The sequence below is a fragment of the Hyperolius riggenbachi genome, chromosome 7, assembly GCF_040937935.1.
Source record: "Hyperolius riggenbachi isolate aHypRig1 chromosome 7, aHypRig1.pri, whole genome shotgun sequence".
NCBI lineage: Eukaryota > Metazoa > Chordata > Amphibia > Anura > Hyperoliidae > Hyperolius > Hyperolius riggenbachi.
This window is the reverse complement of record NC_090652.1, coordinates 22,042,191-22,069,453: the sequence shown is the minus strand read 5'-3', so window position 1 is coordinate 22,069,453 and position 27,263 is coordinate 22,042,191. Positions and strand designations below refer to the sequence as shown.

General features: G+C 49.2%; 1 protein-coding gene across 9 annotated transcripts in view; it reads left to right on the top strand.

Annotated features, from left to right (window-relative positions):
• Positions 1 to 27,263, top strand: part of LOC137524126 (zinc finger protein 567-like) — a 342,122-nt gene that overhangs the window by 111,164 nt on the left and 203,695 nt on the right. Inside the window, exon 1 of one of the 9 annotated variants that reach the window (XM_068243668.1) lies at positions 14,824 to 15,113. The exons of the other annotated variants lie outside the window; for them this stretch is intronic. The gene's annotated coding sequence lies outside the window, so the exon portion shown is untranslated. Of the gene's footprint in view, positions 1 to 14,823; positions 15,114 to 27,263 lie in introns of those variants that run through there. 9 annotated transcript variants of the gene reach the window in all.

Below are 27,263 nucleotides of genomic sequence, written 5' to 3'. Positions count from 1 at the left end.
ACCCATTTTGAGACACGTCGACACCTCCTAGACCCAGAGACGATTATCCCACAGAAAGTTGTGTTGGCAGCCACAGAGACCTGGAAAAACTGGACGGAGACTTTAAGTCCCTTCCAGCAGGATGTCCCTGAAGGAAAGCCTGAAGGGGTTAGGTTTGTACCATTGCCATTTTGTCTCCAGATATTGCAGATGTTCCACTCCCACAAAAATGCTGGACATCCTGGGGACTCCAAAACACAAGACCTTGTTGCTAGGTGTGCTTGGTGGCCTTCGTTGGCAACTGACTGCAAGGAGTATGTTAGAGAGTGTGCAGTATGTGCAAAAAGCAAACCCTCCCGTCTGGCACCTGTGGGAACGTTGCAGCCTTTGCCCACCCCGAGTGAATCATGGACCCATTTGTCCATGGATTTTGTGGGTGAGCTTCCGAGGTCTGAAGGCATGTCGGTCATTTGGGTGGTAGTCGACCGATTCAGTAAAATGGCCCATTTTGTGCCCCTGAAAGGACTCCCCTCGGCTCAGGAGTTGGCCGATCTTTTCATCATACACATTTTCCGGCTACATGGCATTCCGGAAAACATATTGTCAGATCGGGGAGTCCAATTTGTTTCTAGATTTTGGAGGGCATTTTGTCATCAAATGAGCATGGAACTGTCATTTTCGTCGGGCTACTGTAACAAACGGTGAAGCACAGAGAGGATCTGATTACCGGTGATCTGCAGTATCACTGGGAATACAGATGTATACCAGATTATAAGTGATCTGCAGTATCACCAATAATCCAATATACCAGCTAACCTCTGTTCACCTGAGTAGAGTGTAGTGTTTGGTGTAACAGTAACACTTAGAGGACTAGGCCTCAGTGCAGTGAGGAATACTGCACGGCTTCCTTCCGAAGACCTGAACTCTCCAAGCCGGAGGAGTCAGACTGACAGTAGGAAGGTTAGTCCGAAAGTGCCACTCAGGAGGAAGTGTCACTAACAGGACTGGGAACCGCCTCCAATAGTAAGGTCGGTTCTCGAGGTCGGACAAGCCAGATCGTAACACACGGACAGATAAAGTGCAGATTCAGAAGGAAGAGGCGGAGTCTAAGTACAGGCGGGGTTCGGCAACAGGGTATCAGAAATATCGAGGTACAAGATCAGGAGGCAGAAGCAGAGTCTAAGGACGAGCCGGGGTTCGGCAACAGGGTATCAGAAATATCGAGGTACAAGATCAGGAGGCAGAAGCAGAGTCAGGCAGGCACAGGGTCATAACAGATAATCACAATCAAACTAGTACTTTAAGCTATCAACAGAATCTAGCTAAGTGTAGGATTACAGCTCCAGCTGGTACCGGCACACTTAAGGATCTGACTACAGGTCTGAGTGCTTCCACGTATGTGTTTGCAACGCCAGACAACCAGCAACTGAACAACCAGCAGTATATATACCAGAACACTCTCCAGGCCCCTCCCTAATTGCTGGACCAATGAGAGTAGTGGAAAATGTCAGCTGACCCGCCTGGTCAGCTGACTCCCTTCTGGCTGTTATTTAAGCTCTGCCTCTGTGCGCGCGCGCGTGTCACTCTGAATCTTGGTGGACTATCAGTCCCAGCCACACCAGTGCTGTTTTGCAATGTATCAAGTGAACCGAGCGCGGGAGCCGCCTCCAATGCGGATTCCGCCGCTCTCAATGCGGATTTCGCCGTTCCCAATGCGGATTCCGCCGCTCTGCCTATGTGGCATGCAGCGTTTTTTCCGTGTTGTGTCGCCATGCTGGACGCGGAAACAGCCGCCTCACCTTGAGAAACGGCGGCTTTTCCGCGTTTCATCACAGTACCCCCCCCCCCCCCCCGAGGAGTGGACTCCGGACAACTCCTACCAGGTTTCTCGGGATGTAGGGCATGAAACTCCTTCCTTAATTCGTCCGCATGCATGCGACTCCCCGGTACCCATTGTCTCTCCTCAATGCCGTACCCATTCCAATGTACGAGATATTGTACCGAGTTTTGTACAAAGCGTGAATCTAAAATCTTTTCTACCTCGTACTCAGGTTGGTCATCTACCACCACGGGAGGAGGAGGAGTGGGACCCACATGGACCTTACCCCACGCATGCTGGCGGGAAGATCAACGGAGTAAGTAACGTTGTTGATCTTCTTGGCTACTGAAAATGGACCCACAAACCTGGGGCCCAGTTTATCCGAGGGCTGTCTCAGGGTCAAGTGACGTGTGGACACCCAGACCAAGTCTCCTGGCTGGAACTTCCACTCCAATGAGCGTCTTTTGTCAGCCTGACCCTTTTGACTCTGGAATGCCCTTTCCAGATTACTCTTCACCGTCCCCCAGATGTCTTTAAATGCCCTGTGCCAGGCTTCCAGGGTTGGAAACGGAGAAGAGGAAACTGGCAAGGGAGAGAATTTGGGTGATCTCCCCGTCACCACCTGAAAAGGAGAAAATCCGGAGGAGGAATTTCTCAAATTATTTTGAGCAAATTCTGCGAAGGGCAAGAATCTGACCCAGTCGTCTTGCGCCTCCGCAACATAACATCTCAAAAATTGTTCTAAGGACTGATTTATCCTCTCAGTCTGGCCATTTGTCTGTGGGTGGTAGCCCGACGAGAATGACAGCTTCATGCCCATTAGATGGCAAAAAGCCTTCCAAAATCTGGAAACAAATTGGACTCCCCTGTCTGAAACTATGTTTTCTGGAATGCCGTGTAAACGGAAAATGTGAACAATGAATAACTCGGCCAATTCCTGAGCCGAGGGGAGTCCTTTTAAGGGCACAAAATGGGCCATTTTGCTAAAGCGGTCGACCACCACCCAAATGACTTACATGCCTTCAGATCCGGGAAGCTCACCCACAAAATCCATGGACAGGTGGGTCCACGGCTCACTCAGGGTGGGCAAAGGCTGCAAGGTACCGACAGGTGCCAGCCAGGAGGGTTTGCTTTTCGCACATATCGCACACTCCCTAACATATTCCCTGCAATCCGCTGCCAAGGAAGGCCAGCAGGCACATCTGGCTACCAGATCTTGTGTTCTAGATGCCCCAGGGTGCCCAGCATTCTTGTGCGCATGGGACATCTCTAGAACCCGGAGACGAAAAGGTAGGGGAATGAACATAACCCCTGCGGGCTTCCCTTCTGGGATGTCTTGTTGGAAGGGAACCAAAGTCTCCTTCAAATCTTCCCAAGTTCCACTTGCTGCTAGTACCAACCTCTGGGGAACAATGGTCTCTGGAACGGAGGGCTGTGCTGTCTCTGGCTCGAAGTACCTGGATAAAGCATCTGCTTTAACATTTTTGCTACCCGGGGTGTATGTAACAATGAAACTGAACCTAGAGAAAAATAACGACCATCGAGCCTGACGGGGGCTCAACCTCTTAGCCCCCTCGATGTATTCTAAGTTTTTGTGATCAGTGTAAACCGTGATCGTATGCTCTGCTCCCTCTAACCAATGTCGCCATTCCTCAAAAGCCAATTTAATGGCCAGGAGCTCCCTGTTGCCAATATCGTAATTCCTCTCTGCTGGGGAGAATCTACGAGAGAAGTAAGCACACGGGTGCATTCTACCCTGCAAGCCTGATCGCTGAGACAGCACAGCTCCCACTCCGACCTCTGAAGCATCTACCTCAACAATAAATGGGAAAGAAGTATCCACATGTCTGAGGATGGGTGCCGAACAGAATAGATCCTTCAGGGTGGAAAAAGCATGTAGAGCCTCAGGAGACCAGTGAGTGGTATCTGCCCCTTTCTTAGTGAGACTGGTAAGCGGAGAAATGACCGTGGAGTACCCCTTTATGAACCGCCTGTAATAGTTAGCAAAGCCGAGAAACCGCTGAAGAGACTTCAGCCCAACCGCCAGAGGCCATTCCAGAACAGCGGAGACCTTGGCAGGGTCCATAGACAGGCCTGTGGTGGAAATTATGTACCCCAGGAAGGCGACAGACATTACTTCAAAAATACATTTTTCAAGTTTAGCGTACAACGAGTTTTGCCTCAGTTTATTCAAAACAAATTTTACATGGGTTCTATGCTCAGAGAGGTTGTTGGAGAAAATAAGTATATCATCTAGGTAGACTAGAACAAATCTCCCCAACACCTCCCTGAAGACCTCGTTGATGAGTTCCTGGAAAACGGCCGGGGCATTACACAGCCCGAAGGGCATCACCAAGTACTCGTAATGCCCGTCCGGAGTATTAAAGGCCGTTTTCCACTCATCGCCCTTTCTTATGCGTATCAGGTTATACGCGCCCCGCAAATCCAACTTAGAAAAGATCTTAGCGTCAGTGATCTGTGTGAATAAATCGTCTATCAGAGGCAGCGGATAGCGATTCTTCACCGTAATCTTATTAAGACCCCGGTAATCAATGCAGGGCCGCAGGCCTCCGTCTTTTTTTTTAATGAAAAAGAAACCTGCCCCAGCAGGCGACCGGGACGGGTGGATGAAACCCTTGGCCAAATTTTCACGAATGTAATCTTGCATGGCCAATTTTTCGGGCCCCGACAAATTGTACAAATGGCCCATGGCCCCGGGGGGGGGGGGGGGCACACAACCTGAACGGAGATTGATGGGACAGTCGAAAGGGCGATGTGGGGGTAACTTATCCGCTGCCTTGGGGCAAAATACGTCAGCATATTCCATGTATTGTTCAGGAACCCCCTCCACCTGAACCCTGGTTTGGCCCAAAGTCACCCTCCCTAAACAGTGCTGAAAACAACGATCTGACCAGGAAATTAATTGACCAGTGGCCCAATCAATGTGTGGGGAGTGCAGGTGTAGCCATGGCATGCCGAGTATAATTGTGGAGGTGGCCATATGTAACACAAAAAACTGTAACGTCTCCCAATGTAATACCCCTATGGTAACTCCTACCTCTGGTGTTAGAGTCAGGGAATGATTCCTCTGCAGAGGAGAATCATCCACTGCCGTAACCTGCACGGGTGGATCCACCGGTGTGAGCGGAACCCCCAATTTCTTAGCGAACTCAAAATCCATGAAATTTGCCGCGGAGCCTGAATCAATAAAGGCTTCCGTGACCTCGGTTTTATCGTCAGGGAAGAAGCAACCGTCTTTCTTTTAGGGGCGTGAGTTGGGCGCCTAGGGTGTCACCCCTTACAATTCCTAGGCGATAGCGTTTCCCGGCTTATTCTTATCTGGCTTAATGGGACAGTCTTGTACCCTATGTCCCCCTTCACCACAGTATAAACTGTTCAATCATTCTCCGTCTTCTCTCCACTTGGGTCAGCTTAGACCGACCGATCTGCATCGGCTCAGGTGGAGGCACGACTGGAGATGATGAGACCGAAGGAGATGGAGTTACCAGGGGTGCTGCGGGAGGAGCTGCGTAAGATGTTACCCTGACACGAGGACTGCCCCTAGTCTGTATTTGATCACGTAGCCTACGGTCGATTCGTATGGCCAATGAGATGGCCTCATCGACTGTTTTGGGCTCGGGTTGGCTTAACATTAGGTCGGAGACCTCATCCGACAGCCCAGACAGGAAATAATCTAACAAAGCATAGGTGTCAAACCTGGCCGTAACTGACCACCTACGAAATTCTGCCGCGTAATCTTCGACCGAGCCCTTGCCTTGCCGCAAAAGCTTGAGCTTCCGCTCAGAGGTCGCAGCAAGGTCTGAATCGACGTATATTACTGCCATGGCTTTAAAGAATTCCTCTACTGAGGTCAGAGCTGTATCTGTGGGGGGCAGGTTGTATGCCCAGGACTGGGAGTCGCCAGTTAACAAAGTCTTAATAAAAATGACCCGTTGGGTCTCAGTTCCCGAGGATCGGGGTCTCAACTCGAATTATGATAACACTCTACTCTTAAAATTTCGAAAGTCAGATTTGTGGCCGGAAAATTTATCAGGTACGGACATACGTATGTCATCACTAGGAGGGGATCGCACCGAATCAACTGACGTCTGGAGGGTTTGCACAGAGCCTTATAGGGCATCAATTAATGCTTTGTGCTGGCCCAGTGCTTGATGAAAGTTATCCACCAAAGTGGCAAGCACATTCAGGGGGTCAGTGCGTGCGTCCATCTGTCTTTTGGTCTGGCGTTCTGTAACGAACGGTGAAGCACAGAGAGGATCTGATTACCGGTGATCTGCAGTATCACTGGGAATACAGATGTATACCAGATTATAAGTGTTCTGCAGTATCACCGATAATCCAATATACCAGCTAACCTCTGTTCACCTGAGTAGAGTGTAGTGTTTGGTGTAACAGTAACACTTAGAGGACTAGGCCTCAGTGCAGTGAGGAATACTGCACGGCTTCCTTCCGAAGACCTGAACTCTCCAAGCCGGAGGAGTCAGACTGACAGTAGGAAGGTTAGTCCGAAAGTGCCACTCAGGAGGAAGTGTCACTAACAGGACTGGGAACCGCCTCCAATAGTAAGGTCGGTTCTCGAGGTCGGACAAGCCAGATCGTAACACACGGACAGATAAAGTGCAAATTCAGAAGGCAGAGGCGGAGTCTAAGTACAGGCGGGGTTCGACAACAGGGTATCAGAAATATCGAGGTACAAGATCAGGAGGCAGAAGCAGAGTCTAAGGACGAGCCGGAGTTCGGCAACAGGGTGTCAGAAATATCGAGGTACAAGATCAGGAGGCAGAAGCAGAGTCAGGCAGGCAAAGGGTCATAACAGATAATCACAATTAGAGTTGGGCCGAACCTCCGATTTTAGGTTCGCGAACTTCCGCGGAAGGTTCGGTTCGCGTTAAAGTTCGCAAACCGCAATAGACTTCAATGGGGATGCGAACTTTGAAAAAAAAAAAATTATGCTGGCCACAAAAGTGATGGAAAAGATGTTTCAAGGGGTCTAACACCTGGAGGGGAGCATGGCGGAGTGGGATACACGCCAAAAGTCCCCGGGAAAAATCTGGATTTGACGCAAAGCAGCGTTTTAAGGGCAGAAATCATATTGAATGCTAAATGACAGGCCTAAAGTGCTTTAAAACCTCTTGCATGTGTATACATCAATCAGGTAGTGTAATTAAGGTACTGCTTCACACTGACACACCAAACTGTTCACTGAACAGAACAGGTATACAGTGCCGGGTTCACTGAACAGAACAGGTATGCAGTGGCGGGTTCACTGAACAGAACAGGTATGCAGTGGCGGGTTCACTGAACAGAACAGGTATGCAGTGGCGGGTTCACTGAACAGAACAGGTATACAGTGGCGGGTTCACTGAACAGAACAGGTATGCAGTGGCGGGTTCACTGAACAGAGCAGGTATACAGTGGCGGGTTCACTGAACAGAACAGGTATGCAGTGGCGGGTTCACTGAACAGAACAGGTATACAGTGGCGGGTTCACTGAACAGTACAGGTATGCAGTGGCAGGTTCACAGAACAGGTATGCAGTGGTGGGTTCACAGAACAGGTATGCAGTGGTGGGTTCACAGTACAGGTATGCAGTGGTGGGTTCACAGTACAGGTATGCAGTGGTGGGTTCACAGAACAGGTATGCAGTGGTGGGTTCACAGAACAGGTATGCAGTGGTGGGTTCACAGAACAGGTATGCAGTGGCGGGTTCACTGAACAGGTATGCAGTGGTGGGTTCACTGAACAGGTATGCAGTGGTGGGTTCACAGTACAGGTATGCAGTGGTGGGTTCACAGAACAGGTATGCAGTGGTGGGTTCACAGAACAGGTATGCAGTGGTGGGTTCACAGAACAGGTATGCAGTGGCGGGTTCACTGAACAGGTATGCAGTGGTGGGTTCACTGAACAGGTATGCAGTGGTGGGTTCACAGTACAGGTATGCAGTGGTGGGTTCACTGAACAGGTATGCAGTGGTGGGTTCACAGTACAGGTATGCAGTGGTGGGTTCACAGAACAGGTATGCAGTGGTGGGTTCACAGAACAGGTATGCAGTGGTGGATTCACAGAACAGGTATGCAGCCAGGGACAAGCTAAGCCTAACTAATCTTTCCCTATGAGAGAGAGTGTGCAGCAGCTCGCCCTACTCTCACTAATGCAGGCACACGAGTGGCCGTAATGGTCGCCGCTGCCTGCCTTTTAGTAGGGGGGGAGTGGCTCCAGGGGCTAGTGTAGCCTAATTGGCTACACTGGGCCTGCTGACTGTGATGTAGAGGGTCAAAGTTGACCCTCCATGGTGCATTATGGGGCGAACCGAACTTCCGCAAAGGTTCGCCTGCGGGACGCGAACGCGAACCACGGAAGTTCGCATGGAACCGTTCGCAGGCGAACCGTTCGGCCCAACTCTAATCACAATCAAACTAGTACTTTAAGCTATCAACAGAATCTAGCTAAGTGTAGGATTACAGCTCCAGCTGGTCCCGGCACACTTAAGGATCTGACTACAGGTCTGAGTGCTTCCACGTATGTGTTTGCAACGCCAGACAACCAGCAACTGAACAACCAGCAGTATATATACCAGAACACTCTCCAGGCCCCTCCCTAATTGCTGGACCAATGAGAGTAGTGGAAAATGTCAGCTGACCCGCCTGGTCAGCTGACTCCCTTCTGGCTGTTATTTAAGCTCTGCCTCTGTGCGCGCGCGCGCGTCACTCTGAATCTTGGTGGACTATCAGTCCCAGCCACACCAGTGCTGTTTTGCAATGTATCAAGTGAGCCCGACGGAGCGCGGAGAAACCGCCGCATGCCCTGTGAACAAGGCGGCGGATTCTGCGTCCGACGTGGCGGTTTGCACGCAGGGGCCCACTACCAGCAGTATGGCTGAACGCGGGGAAACTGCCGCATGCTCTGATAGCGGTGCGGCTGGCCCCGCGTTCAAAACAGCAGATGCATTACAACACGTGGCTGGGACTGATAGTCCACACAGGTTCAGAAGGCTGAGAGGCAGAGCCTTTATGACAGTCAGAAGGGTGTCAGCTGACCAAGCCGATCAGCTGACAATTCTATCAGGTTTCATTGGTCCAGCACTTAGGGGAGGCGCTGGAGAGCGCTTGAGTATTTATACTGGGTGCTGGTCATTTCTCTGGTGTCTGGCGTTGCGATCACTACGTGGTAGCACTCAGACCTTTGTCAGTATCTGTGTTATTATCTAGACCAGTTCCTGGGTGTTGATGACTAAGGACCTCACACCTCAGACTAGGGAAACTGTGTAATATCTGTGTTATTATCTAGACCGGTTCCTGGGTGTTGATGACTAAGGACCTCACACCTCAGACTAGGGAAACTGTGTATTATCTGTGTTATTATCTAGACCAGTTCTTGGATGTTGATGACTAAGGACCTCACACCTCAGACTAGGAATTAGCTTTACCATCTAGCTATACTCAGACCAGTTCCAGGGTGTTGATGATCAAGGAGCTCACACCCAAGACTAGGCATTGTTGATTATTTGTTATGACCTTCTGCTTTCCTGACTACTCTTCTGATCTCTGATTAGGTACTTCGATATCTCTGATACTCTGTTGCCAACCTCTGCTTGTCTTTGGATTCCGTATCTGTCTCCTGTCTCTGTACCTGATCTGTCTGTCTGTTGCCGACCTGGCTTGCCCGACCTCGAGAGCTATCTCCCCAGTAAGAGATAGCTCACAGATCTGTTGGTGGCATCCTTCCTTGGTGTCACTCACACTCTGTCCTTCCTGCTCCCAGTCTGACCCCTCCCTCGGGAGAGTCTCAGGCTAGCAGAAGGAACTTGTTATTTGTGCAGTACTTCTTACTGTCTTGCACCTGCTCCTCAGGTGCAGTCCTCAAAGTATTACTGTTGCACCAAACACTCTTATTACTCAGGTGTCCAGAGGTTAGAGATATATCTGATTATCGGTGATACTGCAGATCATCAATAATCGGGTATATATCTGTATTCTCGGTGATACTGCAGATCGCCGGTAATCAGACCCTCTCTGTGTTACACCGATCATTACACTACTATTGTCTTCTATCTATTACAAGCCAGCACACTGTCTATCATCATAAGCTGTGCTTAGCTTTCAACTGTATCTGTTATTGATATCTGTGTGGGTTACACACTACATACAGGCCACAGTCAGTTGCTTGCCCTTGTAGTTCTACTATACTCTTCTAACTATTGCAAGCAAGCCAGCACACTGTCTCTCATAAGCAGTGCTTAGCTTGCAACTATATTTGTCATTGAAAGTACTATAGTGTGTGTGTGTGTGTGTGTGTGTGTGTGTAGTGTGTGTGTGTGTGTGTGTGTGTGTGTGTGTGTGTGTGTGTGTGTGTGTGTGTGTGTGTGTGTGTGTGTGTGTGTGTGTGTGTGTGTGTGTGTGTGTGTGTGTGTGTGTGTGTTAAAGTACACAGCCCAATGATACACACACACACATACAGCTACTGTGTATTTGACACTGATTGTGTGCCTCTTTGTGATTACACACACTGTCTACCACTAATGAATATTGTAAGTAGTACTGCTTACCCCCAATATGGGAAAAATAACAGGCAGAGGCAGGCCACCCCGCAGGTATTTTCAAGATCATGCTGGTGTGATTTCCTGCGGCCCTCCACTACTAAGTACAGTGTTCAGAAGGCACATACCCACCTCAACCCCCAAAATTCTGAGGACGTGGTTGACTGGCTTAAACAGCGCTCCACATCTTCTACAGCTTCCGCTCAGAACCTCCGTGGCGCACCGTCCTCCTCCTGCTCAGCTTCTGGTTTCACACAAAAACTTAACACTACTACCGCTAGCAACCCAGCTGCACCACTTGATGTGTCAGAGGAGTTCTTCACACATGATGCATTTAATGATACACTTGGGGTCATCCAGCCAACACGCCCTTCAATGCCTGCTGTTGCCACCACCCGAATGCCGACATTCCAAAGCTCACCAGTGTGGCATTTTTTTTAGTTTGTGTGCCTCTGATCCCTGAAACGCCATCTGCAACCTCTACCAAAAGAAACTGAGTCGTGGGAAGCCCAACACCCAACTGGGGACAACTGCTTTGCGAAGGCACCTGATCACAAAACACAAACACCAATGATATGCACACATTAATAAAAGCAGCACACAAATATGTAAAACGGTTCGTAGCAAGGTAATTTTGTGGGCGATGGGCAAAAAACAATGCCTGTTGTTGACAACACTTAAAGAAATATGAGCTTATCACACAGCTGAATGGAAGGATCATGGTGCAGGAACTGCCCAGACAGGAAATCCAGCTTGTGGTGGGCATATTTGCAGGGTGCTGGCACTCAGATGGTCGCAGGAATTATTTATTACCTTTAGTATTGTTTTTATAAATAAATGTGTATTTCTTACTTTGTTATAAATAACAGAAACATGTGGCACAATGTGACAGCCAACCTTTGCAACAGACGGCACCTAACCAATCATCTTCAGATTTTTAATTTTTTTTGTGTGGTTTTTCAGCTGGAGGGGGGCGGTTAAGGTTAGTTAGGGTTAGGCATTGGCAGGGGATTAGTTAGGCATCAGCAGGGTGTATGGTTAGAGTTAGGCATCGACGTGGGGGGGGGAGGTATAGGCATTGGCACGGGAGGAGGTTGGGGTTAGGTATTGGCAGGGGGAGTGGTTAGGGTTAGACATTGGCAAGGGGGTGGTTAGGGTTAGACATCGGTTAGGCTTTGGCAGGGTGGTGGTTAGGCATTGGTGGGGGAGTAGAGAGGGTTAGGCATTGTCGGGGTAGGGGGGTGGTTAGGGTTAGGCATTGGCAGGGGGGTGTTTAGAGTTAGGCATTGTCGGTGGGGGGGTGGTTAGGGTTAGGCATCAGTAGTGGGGGTGGTAAGAGTTAAGCAGCATCGGAGGAGGGGTGGTTAGGGTTAGGTATTGGCAGGGGGTGGTTAGGGTTAGGCACCAGTAGGAGAGGGTTCTGTGTGAGAATATGGTTAGTTGGGTTGCATTTTTTGATACTAATAGTTCCCCCAGTTCTCCTCTTCCCCTCCGATCCTACCTAAATGCCCCCCGGCAGCCTCTTACCGGTCCTGACATCATGCGCTCCGACCTTGCACTGTAGGACGTGTGCAGCTGGGCCAGAGCCTGCGCACTAATGCCCAAGAACGGGTGGGGCGTGGGGAGCAGTGGACAACAGGACAGCTCCCTGTACATACCTGCTCCCCCGTTTCTCCAACTTCATCCGATTCTGATAGTAATACCTATAAAGTATTGCAAACAGGGCTGGATTTCTGGAAGGGCTACAAAGGCCCGCGCCTTAGGCAGCTACAGCCAAATAGGCACCTGGACATGGAATAGGGGTTGCTACACATGTAAGATGAGGGTGAATATGGGGAGCAACACATGAAAAAGGGAAACTGACGCTCATATTCATGAAAGAGAGGAACTTCTGTACATAGATGACATACATGGCATGGGAGGGGCGCAGGTGTACATAGATGATATACATGGCATGGGAGGGGCGCTACTGTATATAGATGATATACATGGCATGGGAGGGGCTGCTGTATATAGATGATATACATGGCATGGGAGGGGCGCTACTGTATATAGATGATATACATGGCATGGGAGGGACTGCTGTACATAGATGATATACATGGCATGGGAGGGACTGCTGTACATAGATGATATACATGGCATGGGAGGGACTGCTGTACATAGATGATATACATGGCATGGGAGGGGCTGCTGTACATAGATGATATACATGGCATGGGAGGGGCTGCTGTACATAGATGATTGGCATGGGAGGGGCTGCTGTACATAGATGATATACATGGCATGGGAGGGACTGCTGTATAGAGATGATATACATGGCATGGGAGGGGCGCTGCTGTACATGGATGATATACATGGCATGGGAGGGGCGCTGCTGTACATGGATGATATACATGGCATGGGAGGGGCTACTGTATATAGATGATATACATGGCATGGGAGGGGCTACTGTACATAGATGATATACTTGGCATGGGAGGGGCGCTACTGTACATGGATGATATACATGGCAGGGGAGGGACTGCTGTACATAGATGATATACATGGCATGGGAGGGGCAGCTGTACATAGATGATATACATGGCAGGGGAGGGGCTGCTGTACATAGATGATATACATTACATGGGAGGGGCAGCTGCTGTACATAGATGATATACATGGCATGGGAGGGGCTGCTGTACTTAAATGATATACATGGCATGGGAGGGGCGCTGCTGTACGTAGATGATATACATGGCATGGGAGGGGCTGCTGCTGTGCATAGATGATATACATGGCATGGGATGGACTGCTGTACATAGATAATATACATGGCATGGGAGGGGCTACTGTATATAGAGGATATACATGGCATGGGAGGGGCGCTGCTGTACAAGGATGATATACATGGCATGGGAGGGGCACTGCTGTACATGGATGATATACATGGCATGGGAGGGGCTGCTGTACATAGATGATATACATGGCATGGGAGGGACTGCTGTACATGGATGATATACATGGCATGGGAGCGGCTGCTGTACATAGATGATATACATGGCATGGGAGGGGCTACTGTATATAGATGATATACATGGCATGGGAGGGGCGCTGTACATAGATGATATACTTGGCATGGGAGGGACTGCTGTACATGGATGATATACATGGCATGGGAGGGGCTGCTGTACATGGATGATATACATGGCATGGGAGGGGCGGCTGTACATAGATGATATACATGGCATGGGAGGGGCGCTGCTGTACATGGATGATATACATGGCATGGGAGGGGCTGCTGTACATAGATGATATACATGGCAAGGGAGGGGCGCTAAGATGATATACATGGCATGGGAGGGACTGCTGTACATAGATGATACACATAGCAGGGGAGGGGCGCTGTACATAGATGATATACATGGCATGGGAGGGGCTGCTGTACATAGATGATATACATGGCACGGGAGGGGCGCTGCTGTACATAGATGATATACATGGCAGGGGAGGGGCCGCTGTACATTGATGATATACATGGCATGGGAGGGGCTGCTGTACATGGATGATATACATGGCATGGGAGGGACTGCTGTACATAGATGATATACATGGCATGGGAGGGACTGCTGTACATAGATGATATACATGGCATGGGAGGGACTGCTGTACATAGATGATATACATGGCATGGGAGGGACTGCTGTACATAGATGATACACATAGCAGGGGAGGGGCGCTGTACATAGATGATATACATGACATGGGAGGGGCTGCTGTACATAGATGATATACATGGCATGGGAGGGGCTGCTGTACATAGATGATATACATGGCATGGGAGGGACTGCTGTACATAGATGATACACATGGCATGGGAGGGGCGCTGCTGTACATAGATGATATACATGGCATGGGAGGGGCTGCTGTACATAGATGATATAATACATGGCATGGGAGGGGCTGCTGTACATAGATGATATACATGGAATGGGAGGGACTGCTGTACATAGATGATATACATGGAGTGGGAGGGCAGCTGCTGCACAAGAAAGGGGAGCCACAACATACTTGAGGGGTAAAAAAAAAAGGATAAATCCAGCCTTGATTGCAAAATCTGACTAAATTTGCATTTATTATTATCACCACCTGTAAATCCTGACATGACAGCCGTGGATGAGATGAGGAAGTGCAGCCAATAGCTCTGTTTTTATTAAAATTAAGTTTTTATTTTTTTATTTTTTATTTTTTTTTGGGGGGGGGGGGGGGGGGACTTTCAGCCTACTTACTCTGCCAGTGAGTCAGGTATTGATGTCCCCTCTATGCACAATATTAATTTTATTGTGTTTATAGTTTATTGTGCTCTGTAATATAAATACACAACAATCTAATCATAACATACGGGATATAGCACGTGGTGCTGCTGCTGCTGGCAATCTCCAGCACTAGAGCACGAGCTGCACACCTCAGCAGTGGCGGCCATTTTGCTGAAGCCCAGCATTCTCAGCCATAGATAGGAGGCCACACCCCCAGCTTGCTCTTGCTCTGGACAATGTATATCCCCCCAGCCATGTGAGAAGCCTCTCTGCAGCCAGGTGCGTGAATGCTGAGTGGGAAGAGGAGGAGAGGAATGAGCTGTGTGTTTGGGGGACCCTCACATGGTGTAGAGACCCCCTTTGTGAATCAGCTGTTCCTCCAGACTTTGCAGCAGCTCTGCCTGTGTCCCCTCTCTGCTGGAGGTGCTGCCTGTGTCTGCTGCAAGCTGCCATTATCACCCTAGTAAGTGTGACATTTATATTACTATGTGTGTGTGCATGCGCTCCTGTGCACACTGTTTGTGTATATGTATATAGTGTGTGTACAGTGTAATATTGTGTAATTCAATGTAGTTTGTGTAACAGAACCAGTGTAATTCAGCATCTTATTATTATTTATTGTGTTTATAAAGCACCAGCATATAACACAGCACTGCACAATAGATAAAAGGGTTAACATACAAGGGAGGATGTACAAGTAGCTCACAACAAAACAAGATCATGCAAAATGTCTTTCATAGCACTAGCTCAATGTCATTGGTCTGTACAGAAGTGTCATCTTTTGTACTTGATTGGTCCAATATCAAGCTGCATGTCATTTGCAGCAACATTGGCATCAACTCAGAAACTAGGTCTCCCGTGGGGGTGGGGGGGGGGGGAGAGAGTGGCATGTGGTTGCTGTGTAATGCCCCCTGAAAGCAGCCATGTATTAGGGAACTCTGCCTGCCCTGACCTCGCACCCCTTGTACTGCTTCAGGATATATAGACTGAGAATAGCAGAAGAGGCAGCATCACAATGGGCTCTATTCACAATAACATGGGCGGTAACACTTTTTTTGGTCGGAAAATTACCTCCAGTGATAATTACCGACTTTTCTGAGTATTCACTAAAAATGTAAAGAGTGTGATTAATGTTTGATAAAAGTGTGGTAAAACGGTCGATACACAGTCGGTAATGTTGCGGTAAGTGTGTTAAGTGGTCGGTAACATTGCGGTAATTGGTCGGTAATGTGTGCGGAAATAAAGCTTTTCTGACCACTGTAGGTAGCCCATATGCTTGTCACCCATTACACAGAGATGACCCAGGAAAGCCTGTCACATTTACAGTGGGACCTCAACTCTTGCACAGGACAGAAGGCAAACATATAGAAATGCACCCTGTATGTATATAGAGAGTTTATCCTGTCTAATTCCCCCTCATCTGTGAATAATCACAACTGTAATCTGAACTCTCAGCTGGCTGCCTGTGCAAAGCAGCTAATTTGTAAACACAGGACGTTCATACTATGTAAAAAAGCATTAAAGCAGGAAGTACACACACTGGAGATTTAGTGCAGGATTTGTATCAGCTGTAACAAATACATGTTTTTGTTTAAAAGTTATTATGCTGCCCTCTATAGGTGATAAAAAATCCTTATTTATCACCATTATCCGCACATTTATTCAATTAAGAATTTCAAATTTAAGGAAATTTAGTCACTTTTTACCGCACTTTTACCACATGCGGAAAATTAAGGAGATAAACCTTGGAGAATTACACAATGGTGATCTTCTGGATGATAATTTCCACATACTATTTTTCTGCATGCGGTAAGGCATTGTGAATAGAGCCCATTGTGACATCAGCAGCCATTACACCTTGCTTCTGTATATATTACTGACCCAACAAACAGCTTTATAATGACATTGTGGAGCTGCCCCCTTTATCTATTGGCTAATGCAGCTGAATAGCAGTGTCGGTAACCACACAGGTGTCAGTTAGTGTTAGGCAGTGCAGTTACTATAGGAAACTGCTGCATGTAACGGCTAGTGGGCAGCTGTCCTCAGCTCAGATGTATATACAGGGAGGGGAAGAAGTATTTGATCCTCTGCTGATTTTGCTCTATTGCCCTCTGACCATGAAATGACGGCGCTAGTCTACTTTAGGGGACCCACCGCAAATCCCCATAGACAATTTCAGCTGTGCTGCAAAACGGATCAAATTTCTTCCGTTTGCTTGTTTAAACCCCCACAAACCTTATATCATTGGGTAGCTAAGCATGTCCTATAACGAATTTTGCGGGTTTCGGTAAAAAAAAAAGTTTTAATTGACTGTACAGGAGCCGCCGAACGGCCGCAATTTCGGCTCCGTCAGCCATCTTGGTTCTGCTCTGCAGGTCGTTTCTTCCTCCTCATTGGAGGGATTGTTAGGTGGGGGCATGTCAGCTTTTGTCAGCAGCTAACAAACCCTCCAATGAGGAGGAAGAAACGACCTGCACAGCAGAATTAAGATGGCCGACGGAACCGAGATTTAGGCCGTTCGACGGCTACTACACAGCCAATTTAAACTTTTTTTTTTACCGAAAACATCAAAATTCGTTAGAGGACATGCTTACCTATCCATCGGTATAAGGCTTGTGGGGGTTTAAACAAGGTGAAAGCGGACATTTGTTCCGTTTTGCAGCACAGCTGAAAGTGTCTAAAGTAGACTAGCGCCGAAATGACCAGTCTATAATTGTAATGGGGGGTTTATTGTAGCTGGAGAGACAGAATACCAACTAAAGATTCCTCAAAACCCAGCACCCCGAAGTCAGAGCTTGATGTGCATTGTAATGAGTGAATCTAGTCTCCATCCTACAGGCCAGATAATCCTCAGTCTATTCCCCCCCCCCCTCCCCCTGTGTAGGTCACGTGACCATATCAATGAGGATGGATGAGGACCAGAGTCACATGACTGAGAGGATAGTAATGCTCAGCCTGGAGATCATCTGCCTGCTGACTGGAGAGGTGAGGAGGATTCTGGGAGGGCAGACTGGAGAGGTGAGGAGGATTCTGGGAGAGCACACTAGAGCGGAGGATTCTGGGAGGACTGACTGGAGAGGTGAGGAGGATTCTGGGAGGACAGACTGGAGAGTTGAGGAGGATTTTGGGAGGGCTGACTGGAGAGGTGAGGAGGATTCTGGGAGGGCTGACTGGAGAGGTGAGAAGGATTCTGGGAGCGCTGACCGGAGAGGTGAGGAGGATTCTGGGAGGGCTGACTGGAGAGGTGAGGAGGATTCTGGGAGGGCTGACTGGAAAGGTGAGGAGGATTCCCGGGAGGCCTGACTGGAGAGGTGAGGAGGATTCTGGGAAAGCTGGCTGGAGAGGTGAGGAGGATTCTGGGAGGGCTGATTGGAGAGGCGAGAAGGATTCTGGGAGGGCTCACTGGGGAGGTGAGGAGGATTCTGGGAGGGCTGACTGGAGAGGTAAGGAGGATTCCTGGATGGCTGACTAGAGAGGTAAGGAGGATTGTGGGAGGGCTGACTGGAGAGGTGAGGAGGATTCTGGGAGGACTGACTGGAGACTTGAGGAGGATTCTGGGAGAGCTGACTGGAGTAGTGAACAGGATTCTGGGAGGGATGACTGGAGTGGTGAGGAGGATTCTGGGAGGGCTGACTGGAGAGGTGAGGAGGATTTTGGGAGGGCTGAATGGAGAAGTAAGGAGGATCCTGGGAGGGCTGACTGGAGAGGTGAGGAGGATTCAGAGAGGGCTGACTGGAGAGGTGAAGAGGATTTTGGGAAAGCTGACTGTAGAGGTGAGGAGAATTCTGGGAGGGATGACTGGAGAGGTGAGGAGGATTCTGGGAGGGCTGACTAGAGAGGTGAGGAGGATTCCCGGGAGGGCTGACTAGAGAGGTAAGGAGGATTCCCGGGAGGGCTGACTGGAGAGGTGAGGAGGATTCTGGGAAAGCAGGCTGGAGAGGTGAGGAGGATTCTGGGAGGGCTGACTGGAGAGGTGAGGAGGATTCTGGGAGGGCTGGCTGGAGAGGTGAAGAGGATTCTGGGAGAGCTGGTTGGAGAGGTGAGGAGGATTCTGGGAGGGCTGACTGGAGAGGTGAGGAGGATTCTGGGAGGGCTGACTGGAGAGGTAAGGAGGATTCTGGGAGGGCAGGCTAGAGAGGTGAGGAGGATTCTGGAAGGGCTGACTGAAGAGGTGAGGAGGATTCTAGGAGGGCTGACTGGAGAGGTGAGGAGGATTCTAGGAGGGCTGACTGGGGAGGTGAGGAGGATTCTGTGAAAGCTGGCTGGAGAGGTGAGGAGGATTCTGGCAGGGCAGACCAGAGAGGTGAGGAGGATTCCCGTGAGGGCTGACTGGAGAGGTGAGGAGGATTCTGTGAAAGCTGGCTGGAGAGGTGAGGAGGATTCTGGGAGGGCTGACTGGAGAGGTGAGGAGGATTCTGCTAGGGCTGATTGGAGAGGTGAGGAGGATTCTGGGAGGGCTGACTGGAGAGGTGAGGAGGATTCTAGGAGGGCTGACTAGAGAGGTGAGGAGGATTCCCGTGAAGGCTGACTGGAGAGGTGAGGAGGATTCTGTGAAAGCTGGCTGGAGAAGTGAGGAGGATTCTGGGAGGGCTCACTGGGGAGGTGAGGAGGATTCTGGGAGGGCTGACTGGAGAGGTAAGGAGGATTCCTGGATGGCTGACTAGAGAGGTAAGGAGGATTGTGGGAGGGCTGACTGGAGAGGTGAGGAGGATTCTGGGAGGACTGACTGGAGACTTGAGGAGGATTCTGGGAGAGCTGACTGGAGTAGTGAACAGGATTCTGGGAGGGCTGACTGGAGTGGTGAGGAGGATTCTGGGAGGGCTGACTGGAGAGGTGAGGAGGATTTTGGGAGGGCTGAATGGAGAAGTAAGGAGGATCCTGGGAGGGCTGACTGGAGAGGTGAGGAGGATTCAGAGAGGGCTGACTGGAGAGGTGAAGAGGATTTTGGGAAAGCTGACTGTAGAGGTGAGGAGAATTCTGGGAGGGATGACTGGAGAGGTGAGGAGGATTCTGGGAGGGCTGACTAGAGAGGTGAGGAGGATTCCCGGGAGGGCTGACTGGAGAGGTGAGGGGGATTCTGGGAAAGCAGGCTGGAGAGGTGAGGAGGATTCTGGAAGGGCTGACTGGAGAGGTGAGGAGGATTCTGGGAGGGCTGGCTGGAGAGGTGAAGAGGATTCTGGGAGAGCTGGTTGGAGAGGTGAGGAGGATTCTGGGAGGGCTGACTGGAGAGGTGAGGAGGATTCTGGGAGGGCTGACTGGAGAGGTAAGGAGGATTCTGGGAGGGCAGGCTAGAGAGGTGAGGAGGATTCTGGGAGGGCTGACTGAAGAGGTGAGGAGGATTCTAGGAGGGCTGACTGGAGAGGTGAGGAGGATTCTAGGAGGGCTGACTGGGGAGGTGAGGAGGATTCTGTGAAAGCTGGCTGGAGAGGTGAGGAGGATTCTGGCAGGGCAGACCAGAGAGGTGAGGAGGATTCCCGTGAGGGCTGACTGGAGAGGTGAGGAGGATTCTGTGAAAGCTGGCTGGAGAGGTGAGGAGAATTCTGGGAGGGCTGACTGGAGAGGTGAGGAGGATTCTGCTAGGGCTGATTGGAGAGGTGAGGAGGATTCTGGGAGGGCTGACTGGAGAGGTGAGGAGGATTCTAGGAGGGCTGACTAGAGAGGTGAGGAGGATTCCCGTGAAGGCTGACTGGAGAGGTGAGGAGGATTCTGTGAAAGCTGGCTGGAGAAGTGAGGAGGATTCTGGGAGGGCTGACTGGAGAGGTGAGGAGGATTCTGCTAGGGCTGATTGGAGAGGTGAGGAGGATTCTTGGAGGGCTGACTGGAGAGGTGAGGGAGATGCTGGAAGGGCTGACTGGAGAGGTGAGGAGGATTCTGCGAGGGCTGACTGGAGAGGTGAGGAGGATTCAGGGAAGGCTGACTGGAGAGGTGAGGATTCTGGGAGGGCTGGCTAGAGAGGTGAGGAGGATTCTGTGAAAGCTGGCTGGAGAGGTGAGGAGGATTCTGGGAGGGCTGACTGGAGAGGTGAGGAGGATTCTGGGAGGGCTGACTGGAGAGGTGAGGAGGATTCTGGGAGGGCAGACTGGAGAGGTGAGGAGGACTCTGAGAGGGACACATACAGTATATGTATATATAATATTACACATCACAGCTACACAGAGCAACCTCTGCCAGCTGCTCAGCCTGCACATCCAGCCCTTAAAGAGAATCTGTATTGTTAAAATCGCACAAAAGTAAACATACCAGTGCGTTAGGGGACATCTCCAATTACCCTCTGTCACAATTTCACCGCTCCCGGCCGCATTAAAAGTGGTTAAAAACCGTTTTAAAAAGTTTGTTTATAAACAAACAAAATGGCCACCAAAACAGGATGTAGGTTGATGTACAGTATATCCACACATAGAAAATACATCCATACACAAGCAGGCTGTATACACCCTTCCTTTTGAATCTCAAGAGATCATTTGTGTGTTTCTTTCCCCCTGCATCTCTCATGCACTGAGGTTTCAGGCTGCTCTTTTCTTCCTGCAAACAGCTTTGCCCTTGTCTGAATTTCTCCAGTATGTGAAAGCCCAGCCAGCTCAGAGGACGATTTATCCAGCTTGTAAAAGAGAAGAGAGAAGCTGCCCTAATCTAAATAACACACAGGCAGTGTGCATAGAGGGGCCTGGAAGGGGGAGTTCATAGCAGAACCACAACACTGAAGAACTTGGCAGCCTTCCAGACACAGGCCAACAAGTCTGACAGGGGAAAGATACATTGATTTATTACAGAGACTGTGATAGTAGAAAGTGCTGCAGTCAGCCAGAACACATTAGAATAGCTTTTGGAACTTGTAGGATGATAAAAAAAACAGGATGAAATTTTTGTTACGGAGTCTCTTTAAAGGACAACTGAGGTGAGAGTGATATGGAGGCTGCCATAATTATTTCCTTTTATTTCCTTAAGCAATAGCAGTTGTCTGGCTATCCTGCTGATCCTCTGCCTCTAAAACTTTTAGCCATGGACTCTGAACAAGCATATTCAGATCAAATGTTTCTGACATTATTGCCAGATCTGATGAGATTAGCTGCATGCTTGTTTCTGGTGTTAATCAGAAACTACTGCAGCCAAATAGATCAGCAGGACTATCGGGCAACTGGTATTGTTTAAAAGGAAATAAATATGGCAGCCTCCATATAAGTCTCACTTTAGTAGCCTTTTAAAGCAGTCATGTTTAGTACTTTGTAGCTTATTGAAGTAAAATTAAAATTTATAACAAAATGACCGCCTAAAATCCATTTTGACACACTCCCTTTGCTTTATACATTTCTATACATTTACTCTTTTTTCCACCTTTTCATGGGTTTTGGAATGTGCTGATGGGAATGATTTGTGCTGTCTTATAAATAAGAGAGAAGTTAATCCCATAGGATAAGGCCTCTTTCACAGCAGGACGTTGCGGTTTGATGCAACGTTAAAGTCACAATGCAAATTACAATGCAACGCCCCCAAAAAACTCGCAACGCAACTCAATGCCCCGTTATTGTTGCATACAGTAGGCATACAGGCAATACAAAGTATGCTTCCAGGTCATTACTGAGCATGTGCAAACAGTCCAACGCAGCTAACAACGTGTATAACGCACAGCATGCAGCACTGTCACTTAACGTGCAGCGTTAGTCGCCAACGCAACGTGTGCACTGTGAATGGGGCGTTGATTTTTCATTCCAGTGAGTTATTCTGTGTTAAATGTTGTTTTAACGTGCGACTTTAACGTCACATTGTGAAAGAGGCCTAAGTCTAACTTGCCTTCAAAAATAACTACTAGTATTTCTGAAAATAGTTAACAACTAACTGACCTCATCTACTCATATGCAGTTGCTTATTCATTTATGCATGTCCACTAGTTAGATATCTGTAGGGACCCAACCGGGGGCAAGGTAGGAGGAATAATTGTAATAAGTCATTTGGAGAGTATATAACTTCTGATCTGAGCCTTCCTCGGCAGATATATTGTATTGTCTCCTGTACAGTAGTTATGGCAAACTCTATACCTGCATTTAAAGGGGGCTTAGATGCTTTCCTTGCGTTGAAAGACATCCATGGCTACATTTACTAGGTAATGCCTAATGATGTTGATCCAGGGATTTTATCTGATTGCCATCTGGAGTCGGGAAGGATTTTTTTCCCTTTTGGGGCTAATTGGACCATGCCTTGTAAGGGTTTTTCGCCTTCCTCTGGATCAACAGGGATATGTGAGGGAGCAGGCTGGTGTTGGAGTTGTGCTTTGTTCTCTGGTTGAACTCGATGGACATATGTCTTTTTTCAACTCAAATAACTATGTAACAGTAAATAAACCTATACTATACTTCCTAGACACTGATTGGTGATATTTCACAACAATATCTTTTGCATGCAGTGACTTCTTGAAGTCTGTGATTTATAGACATTATCAGGTGCTGAGGATCTGCTCTGGTGACGCTCTGCCAAACTCTACTGCAGCCGCCATCATCACCTGCTTGTCTGCTGGCATTTCCTGGCACTTGTGCAGATAAGATGTTCCTATACTCCATAAAAGTCATTGTGCAGCTGCCAACAGGAGTGACATGATCAGTGCAGATACGTGTGCAGTACCTGTGGCAGCTATACATGCTATAACACCTCCACCACCATGTATAACTGATGAGCGGCTATGCTTTGCATCCTGGGTAGTTCCTTTTCCTCTCCGCACTTTCCTATCGCCATCACTCTCATACAGGCTCATCTTGTCTCTCCATAACCCCTCACTGCCTTCTTATACCATCATCACCACCACATGTCAGGCCTGTGCTGGGTGAGGAGGATTCTGGGAATGTACCATCATCACCACAACATGTCAGGCCTGTGCTGGGTGAGGAGGATTCTGGGAATGTACCATCATCACCACAACATGTCAGGCCTGTGCTAGGTGAGGAGGATTTTGGGAATATACCATCATCACCACAACATGTCAGGCCTGTGCTGGGTGAGGAGGATTCTGGGAATATACCATTATCACCACAACATGTCAGGCCTGTGCTAGGTGAGGAGGATTCTGGGAATGTACCATCATCACCACAACTTGCCAGGCCTGTGCTAGGTGAGGAGGATTCTGAGAATGTACCATCATCACCATAACATGTCAGGCCTGTGCTAGGTGAGGAGGATTCTGGGAATGTACATGGTGATTGTTGTTACTGTGTGTTGTTACACAGGAGTATGAAGTAGTGAAGAAGACGTCTGGTGAGGCTCCTGGTAGCCGTCTTCATGGCCCATCCACCATCTCAGTGCCTCCACCTCACCCCTTGACACCTCAGAGCAACAATGCAAAGAAGATTCTAGAAGTCATAAACAAGATGATTGAGCTGCTGACGGGACAGGTGAGCAGTGCTGAGGATTATGGGACTTTATACAGCATCAGCAAAAGATGTGTGTGGATAGTGACTATTGTTGTGTGTGCCAGGTCCCTATGAGGTGTCAGGATGTCACAGTCTATTTCTCCATGGAGGAGTGGCAGTATTTAGAAGGACACAAGGACCTCTATAAGGACTTCATGATGGAGAATCAGCCGCCCCTCACATCACCAGGTAAGAGCAGGTCAGAGGATCCCTTTAGTTTCCTGTAACGATCGGTGTCAGCACGCAGAGAGAATCTGATTATTGGTGATCTGCAGTGTCACCAAGAATGCAGATATATACCTGATTATTGATGATCTGCAGAATCACCGATAATACAGATATATTGCTAACCTCTGGACACCTATAAGTGTGTGAGCGTTTGGTGTAACAGTAGTACTTTGAGTAATGCACCTGTGGAGCAGGTGATCGAAGGCAGTATGAGCAATACTGCTTTAGAGAGTACAGCAACCTTCCAGCAGCCTGAGACTCTCCAGGGGGTGGAGTCAGGCTGAAGGTAGGAAGGACCAGAGATTGAGTGACACCTGAAGGTGGATGTCACTATCTGATCTGGAGACTATCTCTTAAGGGGAGAGATAGCTCTCGAGGTCGGGCAAGCCAGGTCGGCAACACACGGACAGACGAAGTACAAAGACAGAAGGCTGATTCGGTATCCAAGGCAAGCAGGGCTTGGCAACGGAAAGTCAGATATGCAAGGTACCGAATCAGAGATTAGAGGAGTAGTCAGGAAAGCAATAAGTCATAACAGATATCAAACAATGCCTAGTCTGGGTGTGAGGTTCGTGGTCTCTACACCCTGGAACTAGTCTGATGTATAACAGAATGGTAACACAAGTTCCCTAGTCTGGGTGTGAGGTCCGTGGTCTCTACACCCTGGAACTAGTCTGATGTATAACAGAAAGATAACACAAGTTCCCTAGTCTGGGTGTGAGATCCGTGGTCTCTACACCCTGGAACTAGTCTGATGTATAACAGAAAGATAACACAAGTTCCCTAGTCTGGGTGAGAGGTCCTTGGTCTCTACACCCAGGAACTAGTCTAACATATAACAGAGCAAAATACAAGTAAACTGGCTCAGTGTGAATTCCCAGGTCCTCCTGGTTCAAACACACTGTTGGATCTGACTAAGGTCTGAGTGCTTCCACGTAGGGATGCTCAACTTCGGCTTCGGGAGATACCCGGATAGTTGCTATCCGGATATCTCCCAGTAAACCTGTGCGGCTGGGCGGGGGGGTCAAGCTTACCTGTCTGACGTCTTCTTCGGTCCGTCCCTCGGCGCCTCCTACGATGCGTTCCACGCAGCGGTCCTGTGACTACAAACACTTCCTCCTTCCGGGTTGAAGGAGGAAGTGTCTGTAGTCACGTGACGCGCGTGCAACGCATCATAGGAGGCGCCGAGGGACGGACCGAAGAAGACGTCAGACAGGTAAGCTTGACCCCCCCCGCCCAGCCGCACAGGTTTACTGGGAGATATCCGGATAGCGACTATCCGGGTATCTCCCGAAGCCGAAGTTGAGCATCCCTGCTTCCACGTAGTGTTCGCAATGGCAGACAACTTGTGACTGGCCAGCAGCAACTATATATGGAGTAGTGCTCTCAGGCACCACCCCTATGTGATCAACCAATAGTTACCAGCTCTGGAGTCAGCTGATCGGCTGGGTCAGCTGATCTCCGCTTTCCCAGCATAAAAGTTCTGCCTCTCAGCGCGCGTGCGCGTATTCCTAAGCCTGTGTGAACTAACAGACTCAGCCACATCAGACACACGCTGCTGCGTGCAAACCGCCGCGCTGGACGCGGAACCAGACGCCTTGCTGTCTATACATGCTGCGGCTTTTCCGCGTTCTGCCATGTTACCAGACGCACGCTTCCGCGTGCAAACCACCGCATTGGACGCGGAATCAGCCTTGCTGTCAGCACACGCGCCAGCTTTTCCGCGTTCTCTCACATTTCCTTTATTACCTCATAAGCACATTAGCCTTGTGTTCCTGCTGCTAAGAAGCCGTTCAGTAACTGTTCATGAAAGCAGTAAAGGTGGAAACCAGCATAAATGGTCTTTCCTTTTTCACATTACATTTCTCCTAAATCTGACAGTGACCACTAAAAACCGCCGCGCTGGACGCGGAACCAGACGCCTTGCTGTCTATACATGCGGCGGCTTTTCCGCATTCTGCCATGTTACCAGACGCACGCTTCCGCGTGCAAACTGCCGCATTGGACGAGGAATCAGCCACCTTGCTGTCAGCACACGCGGCGGCTTTTCCGCGTTCTCTCACAGTACCCCCCCCCCCCCCCCTGAGGAGTGGACTCCGGACATCTCCTACCCGGCTTTCCAGGATGTAAGTTATGGAATTCCCTTTTTAACTCCTCTGCGTGCATGCGACATTCTGGCACCCAAGTTCTCTCCTCTATGCCATACCCTTTCCAGTAAACCGAATACTGCACGGAGTTCTGCACAAGCCGTGAGTCCAGAATCTTCTCAATTTCGTACTCAGGTTCGTCATCAATCAACACAGGGGGGGGGGGGGGGGAGCGGAATCCACGTGCACTGCCGGCTTGAGCAAGGACACATGGAACGATCTCACACCACGCATGCTGGTAGGGAGATCAATGGCATAAGTGACATTATTGATTTTCCTGGTCACTGGAAAAGGGCCCACAAATCTGGGACCTAACTTGGGGGACAGTTGCTTCAGGGCCAAATGTCGTGTGGACACCCAGACCAAGTCACCTGGAAGATATTCCCATTCTATGGAACGTCTCTTGTCAGCCTGTTTCTTCTGACTCTGAAAATCCCTCCCCAAATTCCTTTTAACCATTCCCCAAATCTGTTTCAAAGACTTCTGCCAATTCTCCAAGGCTGGAAATGGAGTAGAAGCCATTGGCAATGGGGTGAACTTAGGTGACCTTCCTGTCACCACCTGGAATGGGGAAAACCCTGAGGAGGAGCGTTTCAAATTGTTGTGTGCAAATTCTGCAAACGGCAAGAATTTGACCCAGTCGGTTTGAGCATCCGCAACATAACACCTCAAAAATTGTTCCAGAGACTGATTGGTTCTCTCGGTCTGGCCATTGGTCTGTGGGTGGTAGCTTGATGAAAAATAAAGCTCCATGTCTAACTGATGGCAGAATGCCCTCCAAAACTTGGAAACAAATTGGACTCCCTGATCTGACACTATATTCTCCGGAATGCCATGCAGCCG